This window comes from Ochotona princeps, chromosome 9, assembly GCF_030435755.1.
Source record: "Ochotona princeps isolate mOchPri1 chromosome 9, mOchPri1.hap1, whole genome shotgun sequence".
NCBI lineage: Eukaryota > Metazoa > Chordata > Mammalia > Lagomorpha > Ochotonidae > Ochotona > Ochotona princeps.
Genome location: NC_080840.1, coordinates 19,409,971 through 19,433,207, shown reverse-complemented (window position 1 = coordinate 19,433,207; position 23,237 = coordinate 19,409,971). Strand labels below are relative to the sequence as shown.

General features: G+C 43.8%; 1 pseudogene; it reads right to left on the bottom strand.

Moving 5' to 3' along the window:
- Positions 1 to 4,864: 4,864 nt before the first annotated feature.
- LOC101528038 (small ribosomal subunit protein uS11m-like) lies at positions 4,865 to 5,464 on the bottom strand (annotated as a pseudogene).
- Between the last annotated feature and the right edge of the window lie 17,773 nt (positions 5,465 to 23,237).

The window sequence follows — 23,237 nt, the reverse complement described above, 5'->3', positions numbered from 1 at the left end:
GCAACAGATTAGTCCATAAATGTCTAATGGATACAAAATCACCATGGAGACAGTGACCAAAGCCTTTTGCAATTCTAAGAGGGTAAATAAGCAAATATTTTTCAAGCATCTCATTTTCAGAGAGTAAGAAGTCAGCAATTTCCAAAGGCACCGTGATAAGGTCCCAAATGCCTCTTAGCATTTAAAGTTATACTTCCAGAAAGTAATATAAAGATCAAGAGAAGCAACTAAGTATTTACTGGAGAATCATTTAGGATATGGAATTAATAGTTCTTTCATTTTTCAATTTAACATTTTAAAAAATATTTAGAGCTAGGTTAGAAGATGAAATGGATGTGGTTCAACATAAGGAATCAATTCTCCTGGTATGAGAAAAGCAGCTAGTTGTAAAAGCTGCATCTGGGTCTGAACTAGAAAAGCCAAGCTGGTCTTGCTCACATGTAGTATAATTGCTGCCGACTCAGATGGGACACCACATACACTCATATTTAGCCTCAGTTGAAAATCGGTGCTCCAAAGATGCCCGTGCAAATTAGATATGCATCTCTTGCTTCAGTGAAACTTTGTAGGTATGATTAAGGTAAGGACTTTGATTGATTATTTGGATTCATGCAGCTGAGCCAATCTAACCATAAAGGTCTTTATAAAGAGTCAGAACGACCTCATCGAGTGAAACTGGCAGCGATTCATAACCGGAGAACTATTAACACCACTCGAGCACATATCTCAGAGCATGCCCCACATCCGGGACTCGGGGTGGGCGGGAAACTGGGTGGGGCTTCCCCCTCAATATCCCCCTTTACCTCAGATACAAGATGGAAACAATGTGGACATAATAGTATTACCCACTTCCCTATCCCCCTGAACCTTTTTTTTTCTTTTCTTTTTCTTTCTTTAACTGTAATTAACTATGTAAAGATTGTCAACAACACAATAAAATAGAACAGATTTCTGCTATGGAAAAAAAAAAAAAAAAAAAAAAAAGAGTCAGAAGATCCTGGGTCAAAGGAAATGTGAGTGGTCAGAGCCATTGAAGCCAGGAGGGAAACACCAGCCAAAAGAAACAACAGCTGCCCACGGAACCAGAAAAGACATGGGGAGAGACAGTCTCAGAGCTTTCAAGAATTGCAGCCTTGTCAGCCCATTTCAAACTTTGACCTTGAAAACTACAAATAAGTTTGTGCTGATTTTTGTTGAAGTGTGTTACTTCTAAACAATAGATGGGTTTTGTTTTTTAATCCAGTCTACTAATCTATGACGTTTGATTGAGTTTAAGCCATTTACACTCAGGATTAATACGTATGGATGGTACTTTGGTCCTGTCATTTTAGGAAAGGTTTGCTCATTGGTTTAGTCTCCTATTGTCATTTTACTGGGATGTTCCTCCCATTTGCCTTTGGTTTTGGTAGGTGCTATTCCTCTTTGTCAAGAGAACATCTTGAAGTATCATTTGTAGGGCAGGTTTGGAACAGGCAAATGCTCTTTTAACTTTTCTTTATTGTGGAAGAATTTTATTTCATTTTCAAAGACAAACGAAAGCTTTGCTGGATATGTTATCCGAGGCAGACAGTTTTTTTCTTTTAGAATCTGGAATATGTCACTCCATTCTCTTCTTGCCTGTAGAGTTTCCTGTGAGAGATCTCCTGTGAGCTTAATTGGCATTCTTTTATATGTCAATTGATTTTTTCCACGTGCACATTTAAGGATCTTTTCCTTATGTTCAGTTGAAGAGAGCTTGATGATCATGGGTTTTGTTGTTTTCTGTTAGTTTCATCTCTTCAAAGCACTTCTGATTAAATCAATGACTCGTAGATCATACAGCAGCATCATTTTCTTCAAGAAGGTTCTTGATTTTCATTTCTTCAGCTACACGTTAGTCATTTAGTAGTATGTTATTTAACTTCATGGTGTTGTTAATTTCTTTCTCCCTGATGTTGATTTTGTTTTTGTGGCTTTTAATTTAAGGGAATGTATAGTAGCTGTGTAATGGAGACTGCCATATCTAGTAATATGTCATTTAACTTCATGGCATTGTAAATTTCTATTTAATTTCTATTGTTGATTTTGTATTATGACTTTTCATTCGAGGGGATGTACAGTAGCTGTGAAATGGAGACTAACATATCCAGATGTGAAGATACAATGTAGTATGGATTTCTACTTCCAAGGATGGACTTACAATGAAACTGTTGACTATATCTTGACAATAGGATGCTGGACTCTCTGCCATTGTCCATGCCCACAATGATGGACATACGACTGTATGAAGAACTATGTTTTAGTAATGATATGGAGGAACTAGTTTGGGGGGGTATTGGGGAGGGGATTAAGTAAATGCCAGGAGCCTATGGAATTTACAATAAAATGATAAAAAAATATATATCCAGGACAGAAAATAGGCATTTTGACAGTATTTACTGAATATCTGAATAATTGCTTATCAAATACATGAAGTTAATTCAAAAGTCTATTGAGTCTTCTAGATTAAAGAATTAGACTTTTTCTAATACAAGAAAAAGAAAACTACAAGTAAGTTCGAAGGCATTAGGATTATCGTTAATTCATTACAGTACTAGGAAACTAATACAGCCTCCTATCCTCCATCAGTTAGAACAGGTATCCGAGCCAACACTTTCTCACTTTAAGATGCTTCTGTGTTACAGATGCTGAAATCCTGTTTGCCATTTCAGCACTTTGCAGAGTCCATACAAGGAAGATTGTGATTCTACTTGAATGGGAAGGATTGGTGGCCACTAAAAAGTCTCGTCTCCCACATTGTGAAATGCTTTACCCCAAGTTGCTTTGTGCTGTGAAAACCTTAGCCTTTCAATGGAATCTTAGCCTGATGCTTTATGTTCAGGTCATCTGTCAAGGGCTCCATATTGCCTAATCCAATCACCCAGCATAATGCAAATTCTGATTATAATTTTCTTCTCTGCCTCCTCCTGTATGCCTGCCACCAACTATTGTTTATTCTTTTCCATTGTATCGCTGCCTCCAAATGAGCTTCAGCTTGCTGAGCCATCAGTACTTCAGTGTTCTCTTAAATCCACAATGTAAAAGTTTTCTCCTCTCTTGGAGAAAGTTACTTCGCATACGTGGTTATGAGGCACATGGTTCTTATGACTCAGTTTGGGGATACTTGCTCACGAGAGTTACAATACAAACTGCCAAAGCCAGAAGCCACTGTTATTTCCTGTGCTAGTTCAACTTGAAGTATGACACTTCAAATAACTAAGGCAAGAAGAAACTCCAGGTTCTTCAAATTCATTGCTTTCACGTTGAAGCAAGGGATTAACTACATTAGCGCTCACTTCATTAACAAGATGTGTGGGTAAAGTTTAAATCTGCAGCTAGATACATTCAAACTCAAGCGCTACTGCAGAACTTGCCTGAAGATCAGCAAGAGTGAATGCTACATTCTTGCCAAAAATCAATAACATGAAATTCATACAAATTGCCACGTTTCTAAAGTTTCCATTGATCCAAATAGCATGAATTATTCAAGAAATCCAGTCTTTCTGCAATGGTTATGTACTTTGTACATTAGCTCATTTGGTTGGTATAACCTACATGAAGTTATGCTAAAGTCAAAAGATGAAGTTTGTGGCCATGACTTGTCACTAACAAGAAATCTTAAATGGTCGTGTCTTGGAATAAAGTTTATGTAACTAGTGGCCAAATCATCCAGCTAACTGTCCCAGAAACTGGATTTTCACCATTTCCAGTAACTAAGTCTCTCAGAAGCCTTCCTTCCTATTCTTGATGAACTTGAGTATACAGAATTAAAAGAGCCATCCTGATCATTTGCAACACAAACCCTAGGTGTTTGATGTGATGTACATGCTAGTTACCCCAGCTTGATCACTCCAGTCTGTCAATTAAAGCTTAAATTTAGAAGTTAAATTGTAATTGATAGTACATACAGAAGTACTCAAGAGCAAAGATTCTTGAGGTTACTGAGACCATGATGAAGACAGATTAAATATGCCTGCTTCCTGAGAGCATTCACCTGCCTGAAGAGCTGACTGTCAGGCTCTGCCAGATTTAGGAACAAGCAGACCCCGGGCAGCACATCATCTCCACTTCATGCCTTCTTCCATAAACATGTCAATATTAGAAGATACCATAGTGAAAGATTAACAGATGCATGCCTTGTGTCATTACCCTTGCTTCTTAAGTAAACTGCTCATTTGAAAGCCACCTCTTTCCCACTAGGTCTGCTGGGCATTTCACTCCAGGCAGCCAATTGCCATCAATTTGAGTTGATGGCATGAGATGAATTCTAGCAGATTGGCCCCCCTCTGGCACGGAGGGCTCTTTCTACTGATCTAGCAACTACTCGTCTCTGCTCATTAGCTTTATTTTGTTTGACCATGCATACTTCTAAATTCTGCTTCTGTAATGACCAAGGCAGAAGGTGCTCATGACCCAGTTGTCTCAACTCTTCACAACCACAGCTTCTCCACAAGGGAAAAAAATCCTGATGTGCGGGCTTGTGCTAACACTCCACTTGGGTTTTCTTGTTCTCACTAGCCTCAGGCATCAGAAGAGGAACTGTGTACAATGTCAACGCTGAAGGTGTCCACACATTTGTGCTCAGCAAATATCTAGTAAGAACTTAGAGGGATTTCAAAAGGGTCCTGGAAAATATAAATTTTGGTGTAAAAGGGAAAACTGATGCATTTCCTTCAAAATACGGATTTTCACTGATTTTTGGAAACTTCATGTTTCTCAGCCTGATTATTGTTATTTGGCGGCTACAGCCTCGATTCTGAGCGGAGGGCTGAGGGCAAGCCACACTGCTCAATATGCCCATCTAGACTGCAGCCACTCACTGACTGCTCCCTGGAGCTGGCCTCCCTCACAGCCTCCTGGCCTTGTTGGGGTGGCAGCCATTGTGTGGGATAGGGGTGTTATCTGCGATGGCGATCACTTCCAGGCCCCCCACGGTCGGCCCCTTGATGGCTGACAGGTGTCCTGGCCCCAGGCCCTTCACCACCACGCCGACTTGTGTCACCCCGTTCCCGGAGGCTTTTGCCACTGCAGCTATGGCTGCCTCTGTGCGGCGACACGATGGCCTTCTTGGCATTCCGAAACCCCTGTGCGCCACAGGACATGCGAGCGAGTGGTTGGGTGGTGGCAGATATGACCCGGATCTGAGTGTTACAGGATGCCTGGATGTGTGCGATGCGGATCTCCTCAAATTTCTTTCCTGCCCACCTCAGGGAGTCCTCCTGCCCCGGAGTGGGGAATAGATGCTGAAGCCGCCGCATCGCGCGGCCGCCTGCTCCGCTGCCTCCCACGGGAACACAGCGCACAGTCCCAGGGCCCCGGTCACGACCCCCCTCGGAGAGCAGAGCAGGTGCGCAGCGCCCAGGACCCCGCGGCGCGAACCACCTGCATGGCGTGCACCGACCCTTCTCGGTACGAATCTGAAACCTTCTGTAAGAGCAGCATTCATCTCAACCGGGCTAGCCCACAGCTGGACTTTCTTGCCAGGATTATATCTAATTGTGCTCTAGATCATGTGGTCATCTTTACAAGACTCAGCTAATAAAAACGTGACTTGTGTTCTCTTACTGTGGCAACTGGCCCCATCTCAAATCCCTGTTCTCCATTTTTTCCAGCTGAACTGAAGGCTTCTGACATGGCCCTAATAAGTTACTTATGGTTTTATCCCTTGAGTTATCACTGGAATACTCAAGTACTGAATGTGTCTAGATTCTGGTAGGAACCAAATACATAGTGAAGCAAAAGAAAAAGATGAATAGCCACACGCCAGGGAGCAGACAAAAGGGGTTATTGGAAGTAGCTTTGCTGACCCTATTGCATTGTTCTCAGGAGAAGCTAAGACCCCCCACCCCCACTGCCAGACATGTCTAGGATCTTTTTAACAGTTGCTGGTGAAGTTAAGGACTTTCAGGCCACTTGAAAGTAAAACACGCCTGTCATTGTACAGATCCACTTGCTGGAGCCCAGTAGAACACTCTGCAAAGCCACCCATCCTAGCCGTCTTTGAGAAGTTATACAGCAGCATCCTAGACTGCAATTAGAGTTGAAGACGAGGAGATGGGGGTGAGTGGTGGATCAATAGTCAATGCACCTTTTCCCCCACCCCCTTGCCTCCAACACTCAGAGGCATGATAACCTGGCAGCAAACTGTGGTTCTGGTTTTAGGCAGTGCACTTCTGCCATCTAGTGGTTCTTACTCTTCTCCAGGTCCGTTTTGCAGAGGTACATTTCATGTTCCAAGAACCGAGAATCAAACCAAAGAAGGCAGACTTAAAGCGATGGTCTAATGCAATAAAAACTGAAGAATCACACTGAGATTTGGGCTCACATGTCAGTTCGTGACCTCTAAGATCATCTTCATGAGATCAGAATGGAACACGAGGTTAAGGTCCTGAATCACAGTCCAGTCTGTCACAATAAACATGACATTCGAAAACCAGTTCCCATTTCATCGGGAAATAATAGGGAAAGATGTCCCATTATCACACATTGACTGTGTCTCTTACCCTGTCTCCTCCCAGAGGATTCTGTGTGCTGTGAACACTGTCCAGAAATCATTTTTACCCAGCAGTGAACTAGAGAATTGCAAAAACTGAAAGAAAAAAAAAAGCTAACAATGCTTTTGCTGCTCTCAGCCCAGGAGTGAGAAACAGCCAAAAATGACACTACTGAGATTTAACAAGAAAAGTCTCCGGGAGTAGGATTGACAATGGAGGAAATATGCTTGCTCTCAGGTCCTGGGGGAAGTTGGCACTTTACTGTATTTTCTTTCTTCTTTCATGGTGTCCCTAAGGTAGTTTGTTAAAATATTAATGATCTTTCTGCTCTGGGATGGTGAACCAGATCAGGCTCAGCTACATTGGAGCATATCAACATGCAAATAACAGATCCCACCTGCTTTCACTCTGAGAAAACTTGAAACACTCCTGAGGCCAGCAAAGCAGACACCAGTCGAATCCTGCTGGGGCGACCACCGGCCCTCATGCCCAGTTCCAGAAATACAATTCCTCAGGCAGGAAACAGACTCACAAGCCATGCCAGGGCTTCAAAAGATTCAACGCAAAAGATAGAATTTAAAAAGCTACTGGGCCGGGGCAGGTGCCTGGTACAGTTATTCAGATTCTTGGGATGTTTCCATCCTGTACCAGAGTATATAAATTTGAATCCTGGCTGTTCTGCAGTTTCTTGCTGGTGTGCATCCTGTGAGGCAGGTGATGGCTCAGTTTTTTAGGTTCCTGTCTCCTATGTCAGACTCAGGTTGAATTCCAGAACTCTGGTCTTGGTCCGGTCCAGCCTTGGCTATTGAATTTGGAGAGTGAGCAAGTCAGTGGATGGGAGATATCTTTGCCAATCAAATGAACGAAAACTTGTACAGTATAGGGCAAATTCATTATTTAAGTCCACTTACATTTTATGTAATACATGTTGTACAAAATGAGAGGTTTTAGATCCCTTGTACAATAAACTTACAGTACTCAAAACATCCTGGATGACCGCAATAACACTAAAGGTTATTTTCAAGTTGCTTTCTTTCTAAATGCCCCAGTTTTATGTATATCACAATTTGAGTGTTGTCATTTGACACTCAGCTCAAGCTTGCCAACATCCACAGACCCTCCCTACTTGTTTCACAAAAATCCTTTTTCTGCATTGCACATTTAAGCAGGTTTAGTTAAACAGGGGACTTGCGAGAAGGTTACAGCCTGTTTATATTTTAGCTTAGTTGGTAAACTAAGAATTTTCTTAGGAAAATAAGCTAAACCAAAAACACCTGATCAACTGAATTGCTTAACAATGTGAAGCAGCGGTTTCAGACACGGCACAGGTTTACATCATGGAGGACCACTTTCTCGTTGGCAATGCTGACGAGTTACACCTTGCAGTCAATAAAGACCAGCTTTTACCAATCTGATCATTACACAGTGTATATAAAGAAAAATTACTGTGCCCCCCAAATAGACATTACATATCAAAGAATACAGGCACTGTTTTGCAGTGGGCTGAGCTGCCACATGAGACTCCCGAATCTCATTGTGCCTGGTTTGAGTCCCCACTTAGGCTCATGCTTGCTATGTTGCTGGTGCAGGTGCTGGGAAGCAGGAACATGCTCACGTCGGAAGGCCAACTGAAGCACTCAGCTCTTGGCTTCATCCTGAATGCTGCAAACATCTCTTCACCTTTCAAATACATAGGAGCAAATAAAATTTAGATAAATATTGAGGCAAAAGAAAATCAAGGATATATGTTGCTGTAACAATTATCTTTCTGGACCAAAGAATATTGACGGTATTTGGGTTTAAAAGATACCACCCACATGATCTTAGAAGTTTCATTTTTAAGAATTCAGCTTTTTTCCAGAGCAAGAAAGTTCTAAAGCCTTCTTCCTGGAGAGTTACACTGTTAGTCATAAAATGGGAATAAGCAAATAAATTCCAGTAAGAATATGAATGCTGGGGAAAGATTCTTAGGGAACTAGAGACAAGGGCTGGCACTTTGGCACTGCAAATCAAGACCATACCAGTAACACTGGCATCTCATGAGCACCGGTTTGAGTGCCAGCTGCCCTGCTTTTCACCTGGCTCCGTGCTCTAGCATTGGAAAAGCAGATCTGGCTCAAGAATTTGGTCCTCTACCCTCCACATGGTAGACCCAACTGGAGTTCATGGCTCCTGGCTTTGAGTTGGGCCAACTTCAACCATTGAAGTTTTTGGCAGAGTAAACCAGTGAATGGAATCTTCTCTCCCCCTCAATGCCTTTGAAGTAAAATCTTTAAAAAGGAAGAAAGAGCACAAATGCCATGTAAGTATGCTTTAGAACCCTGCTAATTCTTGCAATAGGAATCAGTTAGCAAGTAGCCTGAAGTATAGCTATATGAAAGTGACATTTTTCAGTGAGCTGACAGGGGTGATGCCAGAAAGCCCTTTTCAGCAATGCAGGTTGGGGGGGGGGTTGTCTTTAATCAGAAATATCCTTCAGCTGATTCTGGCCCACCTGACCCTGTTTCTCCTGCTCACCATGCCCAGCCCCAGAGGTCACACACACATAGTGGTTAACAGGCCAGGTTACATTTGACTCCCAGGGACACTGGTTCCTGATGATCTGAGCCTACTTTCCTTATGTGGAAAATGAGATCACTAGATTAGAGATGCAATTTTTCTAAGAAACACTACCAAATATCAGCGGTCTCATTCGCTTTACTAAGCCAGCTTTCACAACCCGAGAAGCCGTAGAGAGAAAGAATAGACTGACCTAGACCTTAATGTCTATTTCCAACCAGCTAATAGACAAATTGTGGAAAAGCTTCCCTGGGCAAGAAGGTCCCAGCAGGACAAGTCCACACCAATTTATCTGTCAGGATCATTGTCAGCTGTGTCAGAGGGCTATGTAAGTACACAAATACATGAACTTTCTAGTAGCCTGCAATATGAGGATAAAAAAATGGCATTAGATAGTCTGCAGAAGTGGAATTGTTTAGTTATTAGAGTGCTGGGCCTGGACTACTTAGGTAAGGAGGACCACCCTATGATGGGTGAGCTAAGCAAGTCTACTGTTGGTGTAATCTCCCCGATTTTCTGCTTACTTAACCACCGGATTAGGAGCGGTACCCAGAGCCCGAAATTCCACACAGGTGCTAGCACTTTTACAATACCTAATGTTTTAACTTCACCTGAGGAAGGCGCTCAGTAGGGTGGGAGGGAACTTTTGTCTTGCCAAAGTACCTTCTGGGCAGAAGCAAGCATTTGCACCCTTTTAGGGACTTCTCACTCCAGAGATAATCCTAACCAATACCCATCTATCATACCACAGTGCCTTAGCAGACCTACTTTTTAGGCTGAATGAAGGGACTGGACTACAATAAGTAGTTTGTCTCAAACAGCTACCCAGCCAGCCAGGTTCGTAGTAAACTTCTAGGGGAGGCTGGTGTTGCAGCACAGTTAAGTTATGTGAGGCTACTATCCTATACAGGCACTGACATGTCCCAGCAGCTCCAATTTCAATCCAGTTCCCAGCAAATACACCAGAGAAAACAGAAGAGGTCTCAATTGATTCCCTGCTACCCATAAGGGAGATCTTGATGAAGCTCCTGGCTTTTGCCTAGCCTAATCCCAGCTGTGTGGCTGCTGAGTTAATCAGCAAATGGAAGGTCTGTTTCAGGTAAGAAACCCCAAACTTCTTAAAATATATAGAGATTGCAAAAGTTAACTCTTGATTGGGGGCACTGTTGTAATTAGCTAGGGGTTTCTGCCTAGGGCATGGCTCATGTCTGGCCATGCCACAGGCTGTTGTACCATATTGCCATTGCTAGGAGCGATAAACCCTTCGATTGGATTTCATCAAGGATTTCAGTGAAGGACTGTCACACTGCACTTGGACGGTAAACTTACTCCAACTTCTCCCACCCATTCTCGGCTCTGCCCCACAACCTCAACAAAGCTCAGCTCCACATTTTTTAAAGGTTTGAAATGTAGAAAGGAAGAGAATCATTCATTCTATGGTTCACTTCCCAAATGGCTGTAACAGCCTGAGCCGAGTCGGGCTGAAGCCAGGATCGTCTTTCATGCCTCCCTTGTGGTTGCAAGGGCCCAAGTAGCTGAGTCATCAGCTGGCTGCCTTCCCAGGCCACTAACAAGGTCCTGGATGAGAAGTGGAGCAGCTGGAATTCACAGGGCCCTGGCCCTGCAGACTGCTGCTTAACCTACAGAACCACAGAGCTGACCACCCACCCACCCACGCACGTCCCCACCACTACCTCCCCTGCCCCCCAAATAGATCACTTTCAGATTCTGCTTTGTATACTTGCTAGTTAAGTGAAATAGCCCCAGCTGCTTAGCATTACTGTCAAGTGAATTGTTAGCACACTCCACCTCCCGCCCTGCCGCAGTTTAGGCTCTATGCTACCAAGATTCAAGTTAAGTTAGCTTACTAAAAACAAAGACTTGACTAGAAGGGGGTTGGAGTATCTCATACAAGAGCTGAGAGTCCAAACTACAAGCATGGCATTTTGTCTCTTGCCAGCCTTTTCATCTCCCTCCATTGTTCTTGGCTACAATACTTTGCTATGCCTGCCAACAGCTTCCTCAGAAAAGATGGTCTACGTTTCTATTTTTAGGTTTTTAAGAATCAAAGAAGCGACCCTGACCCATTCTAACTTCCACAGCCCTTGGCTCTAGGCTTGGTCTAGGCCCTTATCTCAAAGCGAGAAAGAAAAGTGGAGAAATGCGTTAGCAGCTAAGCGGTATCTGCCACGCATGCGAGCTAAAGCAAAGCAGCCCCGCCTAACGGGCCAGTGCCTGCCTTTTATAGGATATGGAGGGAAAGGGCGTGGCCTCTGGGGTGGGACTTAATTGAATATTCACTAACGGTAGGGTTTTGAGGAGGGCCTGAGCGCAGCCCATTTGCCTGCCGCTTTCTTCACGAGTCTCTGCAGCATCCTAAATCTGTATTGAGATGCATGTGAAATTTGTCCACTTTACATAAATAAGAAATCTCAGCAGTCTCAGGTGCATGATGGGAGGGGCCATTGGCCATGCTAGTTTGTCCTAATGACCTTCTAATGAGCTTCAGGCCATGGTAGGAACGCAGCCCTCGGGGTTATTACGTATGTTTTTTCTAGCCAGTGCCGGTTCTTAAGCCGTGAGACCCTGGCAGCTGTGGTCTGCACAGAAGGGACTGGAGTTCACGTGGTGTAAGTGAGGGTAACGCACAGGTGCTGGCGACCCCAACCTCCGCTGGTTGTCCCCTGCTACTACATTGTGCCCTCTGATCTGTAGCAGAAAAGAACACGAGAAGGATGCTATCTGAAGATGGATGGGGCTTCCTGCGGGAAATCGTGACATGGAAAAAGGGAAAAGGAAGGGCAGTTACCAGACGAAAGGGGCAGGATGGAGATAAGGAGAAAATGGTAAATTTCTATGGCAGACGCAATAGGGTAACAACAGAGATAATACATATTCATGAAGTCTTTTTTCTTTATCAAGCAAATAGAGCACGAGATGAAACGTGACCATCTGCAGAACCAGGAGGATTTTCCCCATTATTAAGATCTAAAAGGAAGACAACTCAATGCTTTAATCACCTTGATTGTGGGGGTGAGGGAGAGCCTTGCTTTTAAGCAGACATTACATTTATCCATTAATTACATCAGGAAATTGAAGAGACGCTTTAGTTTTCTATTTTATTATCTCGAGATCTATTGAATGAAAAAAGTATTCTTGCTTCATTAGCAGTAAAATACACAGGGATAACGATGGATCATTCTAAGTATTATTTCCTTATTTCTGGTCTTAATCACTATATTTAATAAGGAAAGGCCAGGTTCAATAAAGGATGCATCTGGTTGCGAATGAAGAATTGATTTGTATAGCACTCATATGCTAGCAATTCTTCGGGAAATAAGACAAGACACCCATGAATCACAACCCCCAGTGCCCTACCCATAGTCCTCCCCACTGGCCTGGTTTTCACCAATCAGCTTCCATTGACTACTGGGGCATATTTTCAAAAGTGCAGCGGTTGTCTCTCACATCCTCAATTAATGCTGTGAAGAATTGTCTGCAGGGGCTGAGGTCTCTTTCATCTGCATGCAAGTCAACTAAGTGGTTTTCCTTTGCTGCTTCAAGTCTCTTGCTTTCATTTCCTCTTTGACTCTTCTCCCAGGTTGCTTTAATCGGAATGTCACATTGTATCATTCTGTAGGGAGCTAAACTTTTGGAGATTGGTCCTTGAGTAGGGGGTTCATTTTTCTTTGTGATGTCATTTCTAATTCCTCTAGGCAGCAGCCAAATGAGTCTGTGCGTTTACAACAAGGAGTGAGCCTATTGCAGTTCCAGATGCTGTGGCTCTGGATAAGTACATGGAATCAGTAGGAGACAGACACAAGTGCAGCCAAGAGAGGCAGAGCTGGCTTCAAGGACACAGGGACATTGCTTACAGAAGGAACGGAAGCCAAAACAAAACAAAACAAAACAAAAAAACCATGAATTCTCGTTGCCAAGGAATTGAACTGCTTAATAAAAACACGGATGTGTCTTGTTTTTTGCTGTATCTCTAGGGGCTGCAACAGGGATAGAAAATACCTGGTGTGTTTGCCGCTACTACTTAGTCTGTCCTCCTTGCCCGGTATGGCTAATCATTCATGTCACATTTCCTTGAACTCACGTGTAGGCTCAGATTGCTAAAGGCAATAACCACCAGCTGATCAGAGCTGGCATACAAGATGGCAGGTGTATGCAATCCCTGGTCTAGAACATCATGTTAAGTGACTTTGTTAACGGGACTTTGTTAACGGGACTTTGTGCTATTCCCTCCGCTTTAAGGTAAAGTGTTTTCCAGAGTCAGATACAGTATTGGCCTTTAGTGCAGACTCACCACATTACCTTCCCATTTGATCTAAAACACAGCTAAGAAAACCCATTTTTTGCAAGCAGTATTTGTTGCGGGCTCCCAGGCACAGCTGATAGTGTCTGGAGAACTGCTGAAGAGTCTGACAGCTTTTTTTCTGGAGCGTACAAGCTGAACACGTGGGCCAAGATTTAAGGTCAGAGTGGGAAGAAGGTAATGGGCACTGATCTGGGTGCTCAGGTAATTTTCCATTCTGGACACTTGCATGTATCTGAGGGCCCAAGTGGGCTGCAATGGCAGGTTGAGTAAGAACTATACAAATCTACTTGATTAAGGTATTCATCATATGGTAAAAAGGACAGCACTAGGACCCTAGGGCAGCAGTGGATTGGCTGCCCATAACCACATCTTCAATATAACTCATTGGCAGCATGAGTGCCGAGGGCAAACTTTAGTGACTGACTTCTGACATCTTCCATCCTTATCCTAAATAGGTAGCACCTACTAACTGCTACTTGTAGGAGACATCCTGACAGGGAGCTGGAGTAGGCAGGAAAGAACACAAGAAGATGAGGTTGTGTCCTCCTAGGTGAGTTCCTTTGGTACCCGGATAATCACGTAGGGTAATATTGGACTACTCTGTAAGAATCGGTCAAGAATTTGGGGGAGAGATGAGAAATGGCATTATGATTGCAATACTCATTTATCTATCTTACACAAACTAAGAAATACAGGTTGCAGGCATTTTGAAGATTTGCTAGCTCAAGTATTTTGCATCCAAAGGACTACAGGTGCAACACACACATACTTAAAAGGGGAGTATTTTTCACCTGAGTCACTTGAGCATCAATGTGCATTAATTGAATTCATTATGGCATGCAGAATTTGACTTGCATAGGACTCTAACTGAGCCCTGCAAGAGTATGTATGAAGAACACCTGCCCACCCTGTAGTGGCCAAAGGAAAGGCTCAAAGCAATGTAAGGATTGTTCCTGCAACATTTTCATCCCATCCAGGGCCTTTGGCTAAGAGGATTGTGAGCTGCTTTGAAGCACATGATTCTATTATCCGATTTTCTGGACTAAAATAAGAGCTCCAATACTCAAACTGACAGAAGCCAGAACCGCATGCCTGTGGGAGAATCAAAGGAGTCTAGAAAAATCTGATTAGCTCAAATTTCCCCAGTTCTTTACAAAAGCTTTAGAAATCAAAAGTGCTATTTAATGATTCAGGTGGTAAATTTGGATTGAAAAGATCTTTTTGACTGGGACCTTGTCTTCACTGAGGGGTCAGAGACGGTAGTTAGGGAACCGCCAAACACAAAGAAGTCTCCCTCATGTCCCAACTTGCATGCACCCCATCAAAGAAGCAACAACAATCAGGATTTGGATGAGAAACCTTGCTGTCCTTGAGGGAGTCTTCCTCCTTCTTTCTCTTCTGGATGGAAATGATGTGAGCCAGGGCGACCCAGCAGCTGAGCCAAAGCTTGAGTCATTGATTGCCTGCCAGACACAGGGGGAGCTGGCTCCACAGGGATTGCTGGACCCCTCCCCTCATGAAAGTGTGTTTTGTAAAAAACAAAAACAAAAACCACTAGGCATGTCTTTCAAATTTTTCCACCTAAATAAACTTACAATTCTACCTTCCGTGGCTGTTTTAAAGGTCTCTTATTTTTCAGTTCTTAGTTCAGTGGAGACAAGCAGAGTTTGAAGTCAAAATTATTTGCATGAATTATCTATTCTCAATATCTTAACAGATGCTTAATAAATGTGTTCTTATTTGTATTGCATGACATTTCACAATGAATGAATGAAAACAAAAGACATGCTTTATTAGGCAACTTTTTGATGAACCTTCTCCAATTGTTCCCTCTCTTGTTCTCTCTCCCTGTCTGTTTTCCTAGTCGACTGACTTAGGTCATGTTATTTGCTCTGGCTGAAGGAGGTCAAGAAAAGTCGAGCATGTGTCAATTCCAAGATGATTAGGGAAAAAAAACCAGCAGGCCTGGTGTGCAGTAGCCTAGTGACTGAAGTCCACTCCTTGCGTGCACCAGGATTGGTTTCTGGTCCTTGTCCTGGCAGTCCCATTTTCCATCCAGCTCCCTGTTTGCGGCCTGGGAAAGCAGTCGAGGACGGCCCAAAGCCTTGGGACCCTGCACCCTGTGTGGGAGACCTAGAAGAGGCTCCTGGCTCCTGGCTCCTGGCTCCCGGCTTTGGATTGGCTCAGCTCCGGCCATTGCAGCCACTTGGGGGGTGAATCAACAGATGAAGATCTTCCTCTCTCTCTCCTCCTCTGTCTATCTGACTTTCCAATAAAAGAAAATAAGCTTTAAAAAGAGCAGGAGATTTAAAAAAAACACACACAGCAATGTTCCTCAGTTCTGTCATGTTCCTATAGTAAAAAAAAAATGCTTTTTATTTTAATTTGAAAGGCAAAGTTACAGAAAGGGCAGGATGGAGGAGAGAGAGAGAATGAACATGAGATTTTCCATTTGCTGATTCTTTCTGGTATGTAGTAAGGATCCATGAGCTTACTCCCTGTCCGTTTCATGAGTACAGGGGTCTAAACACTTGGACCTTCCTCCACTGCCCTTCTAGGTCATTATTGGGATCACCCAAGACTTGAACCTGTGTCCATATACGCTGTCAGCACTACAGATGGAGGCTCAAATTGCTGTGCCACAATGCTGTCCCCTGTTTTTACATTTTACCACGGGAAGAGCTTGCCCTCAATCCTGTGCCATGACCCTGGGTTTTAGGAGGAAATATACAAGGGGTGACTATGAACTTGTTCTTTAACCTGAAGCAGTGTTGTTGGCCTGCAATTCTGTGAACAAGAAATGAATGAACATACTTATGAATAAAAATGATCATTGTTAGAAATTGCTGAGATTTGTGATTTGTTTTTAATGCAGTGTGAGTGTAACAATTGTTGGCTAATGTAAGAATGCTCTGTTTCAAGTTTTCATGTGTCTGATGGCCAACTACTCCATGCTCACAGGGACCCATATCCTTTCCAGATATTCCCCACTTGGGCAAGGAGGTTATGTGGTTGTAAACAGAGGTTTCATAGAGCTCAGTCTGCATATTCAGAATTCTCAGAGGATTCAAGACTGCTGGAAAGCCACGTATGGTCCAAGATGCAGGTGGTCAAGCTTGCCTGTGAGTGTATGCATCATTAACTCTAATAGGAATAAATTAAATGTAATGTGATTTTCCACTTGATTACCATATCCTGAATGAAATAAAATTAAGTTTCTAATAATTAGTCACAAGTTTCTAATGTGTTTATCTTTGCCATATGCTTCCTAGCTCTGCTAAGTTGGAAGTCTCAAATCCATCAACCAATAAATTGTTTCTTAGGTTTTACATTAGGGGCCAATTAAAAGTATCAACATGTTTTGTTTTGTTTTTGTTCTCCCCCCTGCCACATTTTAGTGGGAGTTTTACCTCCAGCTGTTGAGATCTGGGTTTCTAAAAGTATGAAGTACAATCACCCAGGGAGAAGGCATTTGAGACAACTGGAGGAAAACAGATTCTGTTGGAAGCTTGTTTATGCAAACGTTGTGGGTCCACCTTCCCCACTTCATGCAGAGGGTACATATGTCACTGACATGTCGCAAATAATCCAGCTGGCACCACAGCAGGAAAGGTGTAGCTCCCAAATCTGGAGGGACAGCTCCCACCACACCATCCAAAGACTGGTCATTTATCACTTCTGTAGACACAGCCCCTCTTGAGGGTCTCCCCTTGGGCCTCCCCTTACATGTCCTGTCCCGGGAAACTTCCCACCAAAGACTCCTGTAAATGTTTTCCAGATGGTATCAATCATAATGTTATCTGCTCATAGGAATCAAGGCCAAGTAACTGAATTAATTGGCAAATCTAAAAGGATAGGAAGGAGAACTACACATGAAGAGAAGAAAGAGGAGATCTTAGAGCTGCCTGATTTATGTAGACTCAAGGTCATTCAAAGGAAAATCGGACTCCTTGAACAGAAGAAATCCAAGAGCTGGTTGATAACATGAATCCTCAAAATGGTATGTTTTACTTTCTTCCATAGACGATTTAGAATCCCAATCCAGTTTCAAATGAACTGTACGTTGTGAACAAGCTTCCTCATATACCTGGGACAGCAGGGGCAGTGAAATAACACACAGCACCTTCACTAACAAGTTTAAAGCCCTTTTCAAAGTGAATACCAGTTGACATTCATAAAAATCCTTCACCCTATCCAAGATCAGTTTAGTGATCATCACAGTTCCTTAGCCTCTAGCCGTATCCACACGACCTCCATGGCCCATCTTGGGCAGTGGGCTTGTTCCATCTCTTGCTTTGAGCATGACCCTATGACTTGCTTTGTTCCACAGGTGTGGGTAGAAGTGACAGTGGGTCAGTTCTGAGGCCAGTGCTTATTTCTACATTCCCTTTCACCTTCATTGTCACCACAGCAAAATACATACCGGCTGTTCTGCTGATCCAAGGAGAACAAAGACACACCAATCAGAGCTAGCTGAACCCATTTGTAGAGCCCCCCAACTAAGCCCAGAATATCCAAGCCTCTTCCGACCTGCAGACATCTGGACCATGACAAATAATGGCTGTTTGTGACCACTGAGTTTTGAGGTAGATTCATTTAGGCTGCAATATTTCACAAAGTCTGTTATACCTCACACTCCTTCTCTGAGTTGTAACTGCATCTGTGCCTACAACTTATTAAATACCTTTTATGGTGCTGATCTTAGAGGTCAGACCCTGAACACAGTTAACTCGAGTGTTTACAGAAATGTTTACTGTATACCTAGTTTCAGCATTAGTCTCCAAACTTTGGTATGCAGGAAAAGTAATTTAGCTTTTTTTGACCAGTTATTTTTTACCACTTCTGTTATAATTTTTTTTTGTATTCTGCTAGAGAGCAGAAAATGCTGTCAGTAATGCAGGGTTTCTCCTTCCTTTAGCATCATGTTTAACTTCTGCAGGGTTTTTTTCATAAGGATGTTCAAGGAGTTGGGAGGGAGAATCTGCTTATTTTCATTGTTGATCTTTGCCGGGTTTTGTCTTGGTCTATGTCAGCAACATCCACAGTCGGGTTCACTCTCAGCTAGCTTTGTTTTCGAGGCCCACAATTATTCTCATCTGAGGAAGCTTGTAGCTGACCTCAGATTCACGAGGGTTGTTGTAAAACACCTGCATCTTTTTAGAAGGAAGATGGGATTTTGAAGTTGGCTGACTAGCAGCAGATGCACATTTCTTATCTAAGCTCTTACTGCATCTTTGGCTTCTCCCAAGCCACTGGGTCTGCATCCCTCCTTGTGTGAATGCTCCAGGCTCTCTAGGACCTGCCATTTCTTCTTCTGCTTCCTGATTGAGTATGGAATGTGACAGAGTGCTACACACCATTCTTCAGGAGTCCAAATAGTCCCTTGAGATATTTCTTCTCTAATTCACCCCGTTTCTTTGATTCTGGGGAAATTTTCCTGGTATCAGATCTGAAGATTCCAGCTCTTTCCTTTCTGCCATCCTAGCGACCTCGTCTTTGAAAACCAAAAGCTGAGAGAAAAAGCTTTTTTCCTTTCAATCCTGGATTATAACTAACTTTAAAAGTGTAGTGCAAAACCCTATCTATGCTCACAGTTAGTGAAGGATCCAAGGCCCCTACAGTTAATTCTAGGAGGGACAACTACCAAGACGTGGTTAACATTTGAGGACTATTTCCTGAACAGGTGGATGTGTGTTTGTGTGACATGTAACACTTAACACTTCCTACCAATGGCCCCGGGAAAGCAGCAAGAGCAGCCTGATGGTTTCCTCCTGCTGTCTGTGGAAGACCAGGATGGAGTCTGGGCGCCTGGCTTGAACCTGGCCCAGCACCTGCCCTTTCGTCCATCTGGGGGAGGAAACAGCAGATCCCTTCCTCTCGGTCTTCCTCCTTCTCTCTGTAAACTTGGCTTTGAAACAAATTATCAGTACTTTAGGCTCAATCGACTGAAGAGTGAATAAGATAAACTCCTACGTTTAAATAGAAAAAAAACCCCACACTCTTGAGTAAAGCAGTGCTGGACTCAGCGCTGATTCCTTTTATTGATGCCTCTCTTAGCAACGTCACCTCTTGCTTCTCCCATCCATTAGAACACAGGCCAGTTGCCCTCTCCGAGCCTGTTTACCTACAAAACACAGCGGATTCATATTCTGCCGCCTGACACCACAAAAGCTCAGAGATGTTCAACACAACTAAAGCCACACCTGCTCTCAGCACCCTGATGTGCGCGTTCACTTGCAGCCAATACCTTACCACACAAAGCATAATTTTAAAAAAGATTTATTTGTTTTTATTGGAAAGGCAAATATACAGAGAGGAGGACAGTCAGAGAGGAAGATCCTCTGTCCAATGATTCACTCCCCAAGTGGCTGCAATGGCCAGAGCTGTGCCAATCCAAAGCCAGGAGCCAGGAGCTCTTCTGGGTCTCCCACGCGGGTGGGTCCCAAGGACTTGGGCCATCCGTGGCTGCTTTTCCAGGCAAAAATCACAAGATATTTCAATCAATTTTACAAATAGAATAGCGCATCCAGGTAAATATCTGCTATTAAATTTCCACTCCTACCGTTGGGCATGGTTAGGTCCATGTAGTAGAGATACCTTACCGTCCAAGTTCCTACCTACCTTATTGTTTAAAGCAAAATGATTCTCCATAAGCTGGCCAAACTGCAGTGACATTTGTCTTTTGGAATGATCCTTGCAAGGAATAAGGAGTCTTGAAGTATCCTCTGGGACCAGAGTTTGGAGAGAGTTGGTCCACTTCCTGCTGATGATATGGAAATGTCAAGTGTTTCATCCATCTGTGTAATATTTAATCAGCAGGGCAGAACCCCTCTGTGACGGAAGCTGCCACTCCAGTTTGCAGTCTGCAATCTAAGAGTTTCATTTGTTCAAATTGATACAGCTATTGAGTGGCCAAGCTGGGACCTGGATGTTTGCTATGATTCCAAACGACCCTACTCCCTCCACTACTCTCCCCTAGATGGCTCAGGTCACAGATATGGACGTGTTTACAAGAATGGAAAGTCAGATTCGCCTGGCCTTAGTTATAGGTGAGAAAAATATTTTTTGTTGATCGAAAAGAAGTCACACTGTTCAAAGATAATTCACTTACAACCTGGTGGAATTAACCAGAGCAAGTATGCTAGCAGCGTCCACAAAGAAAAAGGTGCGCCCACCAGTGTTTTCCAAATATTACTTCCTTCCATGGGACGGTACAGCATCACAAAAGCTTCCTATAGATGGTGATGCTAAATATTGAAGCAGATGAGCTGTTTGGGAAAAATGCAGCCTTCTGGGAAAGACTGTGTACTACTAGCTTATAAAACTTTCCATTTCAGGAATGGAAATAAAGAAAAAAAATCCTATGATTCTGCTTTTCAGACGTTTAGAACGGAAAAAAAAAAACAAAACTTCAGGCCATACCAAGCGGACCATGCAGCAACAGCGCCGCCTACTGGATCCGAGCAGGTAGCATTCCAAAGAGCTCCCATTCCCTTCGTTTTTGGAGAAAGAACCTGGGGTTTTTTTCCCTTTTGGGCTCTGCTCTCAAGACTCTCTCAGAGACTTCGGATGTGTTATTCCTCTTCCCCCAATCCCTAGGAATCTGCGTTTTTCGTTAAAAGAAACTATCAGGGTTAGATTTAGCCGCACTTCACAGTACGGAAAGTGGTTCCTGTTCTTGGAGCGATTTCACTGAATAAGGGGGCAAGGTTAAAGCAATCACCTACATTGGTGAGCCAGGCAGAAATCTCCCCAGTAGGAGAATTTTGTTGCGAGGACATTAGGAAGAGTCTGAATTCAATCCGTTTGTGTCCTATTATTTGGATACCCGCCAGACACTCGAAATACTGGCCCTGTTGTCTCCTGCGGCTTCATTTCTAGTCTGGCCAGAAGATGGCACTGTTCTCCAGCTGTTAACATCGCCATCAGGTGAGGCCTCAGGGTGCTGGGATGCCTGCTAGGCAAAATCTTGCCAAAAACACCAGGAGGGTCCCCTTACATCTCCCTCAAGCCAAACCCTCTTATTTTTTTGGTGGGGGGGGAGGCGGAGCGTAAAAGATACTTTAAAGCGACAAGCTCTGACTTCAAAGAAGCTTCAGCCGTAAGGAAAACAAAATGCTTGAATGCTAAACAATTTCTTCCTCAGTGTTAGTCAACATTTAGGCAGTTTCGTTCATGATGACACCAGAATCAACACTATGGAACAAGAATCACGCTGCAAACCATTTTTTTAAATCAATCTTATTCTTTCTGTTTCACTAAATCAAAAACAACAACAAAAGAATTAATGGTTTTCCTTCCTTTGGAAAAGTATCCCCAAGCTAGTGATGAGTTTTTGCCTGCTTTTTTTCCTCCTACGGTTGGTGTAATTTCTACTGTGGCTCATACATTCAGCAAGCACACATGGGATATCAACAACATTTGCACACACAGGCATCAAAGCGCAGGGAGGACCTGCCACGTCCCTGTGCCTGAACCTGGCGAAGCAGGTGACTTATCCATCTTTGTCAAACGCAGCTCAAGACCATGTTTTTTCTGATGCAGGATGCCCGGGGCCCAAGTAGCAGCTCAACCCATGTCATGATACCTGCCCCGGTGCCTGGTAATACATCCTGGGAAGTGACAGAGGATCACAAAGCAGGGAGGAACTCAGGCTACGTTGGGAGAGCTGTCTCACATCCCCAGGGGGTGGGGGTTGGCTGGTGCTTGGGGAAACATCAGTCCCCCATGGCCTCATTGTCTTCCTTTGCACCTGAAACTAACAAGCTCGCGCAGGCATCCTAGATGTGCTTACTTTATAAAAGATTTTTACTTAGGTAGTTCAGACAGAAAATTCTCCTGTACTGGCCCACGACAGCTTGTACTGCCTCATCACAAAGCCAGGAATTGGGAATTCCCATTCAAGTCTCCTGTGCAGGGGGTACGCACTCCCTGACACCCGACTGCTGCCTCTCCTTAGCAGGGGGCTGGACTGCGGAGCAGGGCTAGAGTGCAGTGATGTGTGATACAGACAGCCTGAACAGCACCTTAGCCGCTATGCCAAATGCCTGCCCCTCTCGGTATGTGTTAGCCACTCCCTTAAACCTGTGACCTGTTAGTTCTTTAGGATGACTTAAAGTTTTGAAAGGTGCCACATGAACTTGAGCCAGAGTAAAACGGCATAAGGGGAAGCATCACAGATGGTGGCCCACAGCCATGCTGGCTGAGAAGGCACACAAGGCACCGAGGGACTCAGGGTACAAAAAGCAAGGACCTTGGGGCCCAGGATGATGCGAGACTGTGGCTGTCAGCAAGTGGGACTGGCACGCACATCTGGGCCGATCTGGGAACACCAAGAAAAGGGCACCTGAGACCAGGAAGGAGCTGAGAGCTCTGTGTGGAAGACAGAACCCAGCTGGAGGGATACACTGGCTGTGGAGGCCCTGAGTCCGTTTATGATAGAAAGACAGGCAGCCTGCACTTGAACGTGGAGATGTTGTCAGAGGAGCGAGCAGCTGGAGAAGTCCCTGGAAGACATGAGTGTTCTGGTAGGCGATTTCAGCTGTGTGGAGTTTGTATATGCGCAGGAGGGGGAGGAAGCTGGCATGCAGGGCTAGTTGGAGCCGGTGCCTGCATTTCCCTTCACACCCATGCTCAATAACATTATCTTGTAGATTGGTTGCTTGACCAAGATAATGGGTCCCAGGAGGGGAAGTTATACCATGGTAACTGGACAAGACTGCACACCAACAAATTCAGTCTCCTCCCAGAAAACTGACCAGCCAACACTGACTGTGTGCTGTGTTACATATATATAGTCTGTGATGTACACACACATTGTGTAATGTGTGTTTGTATTCAGA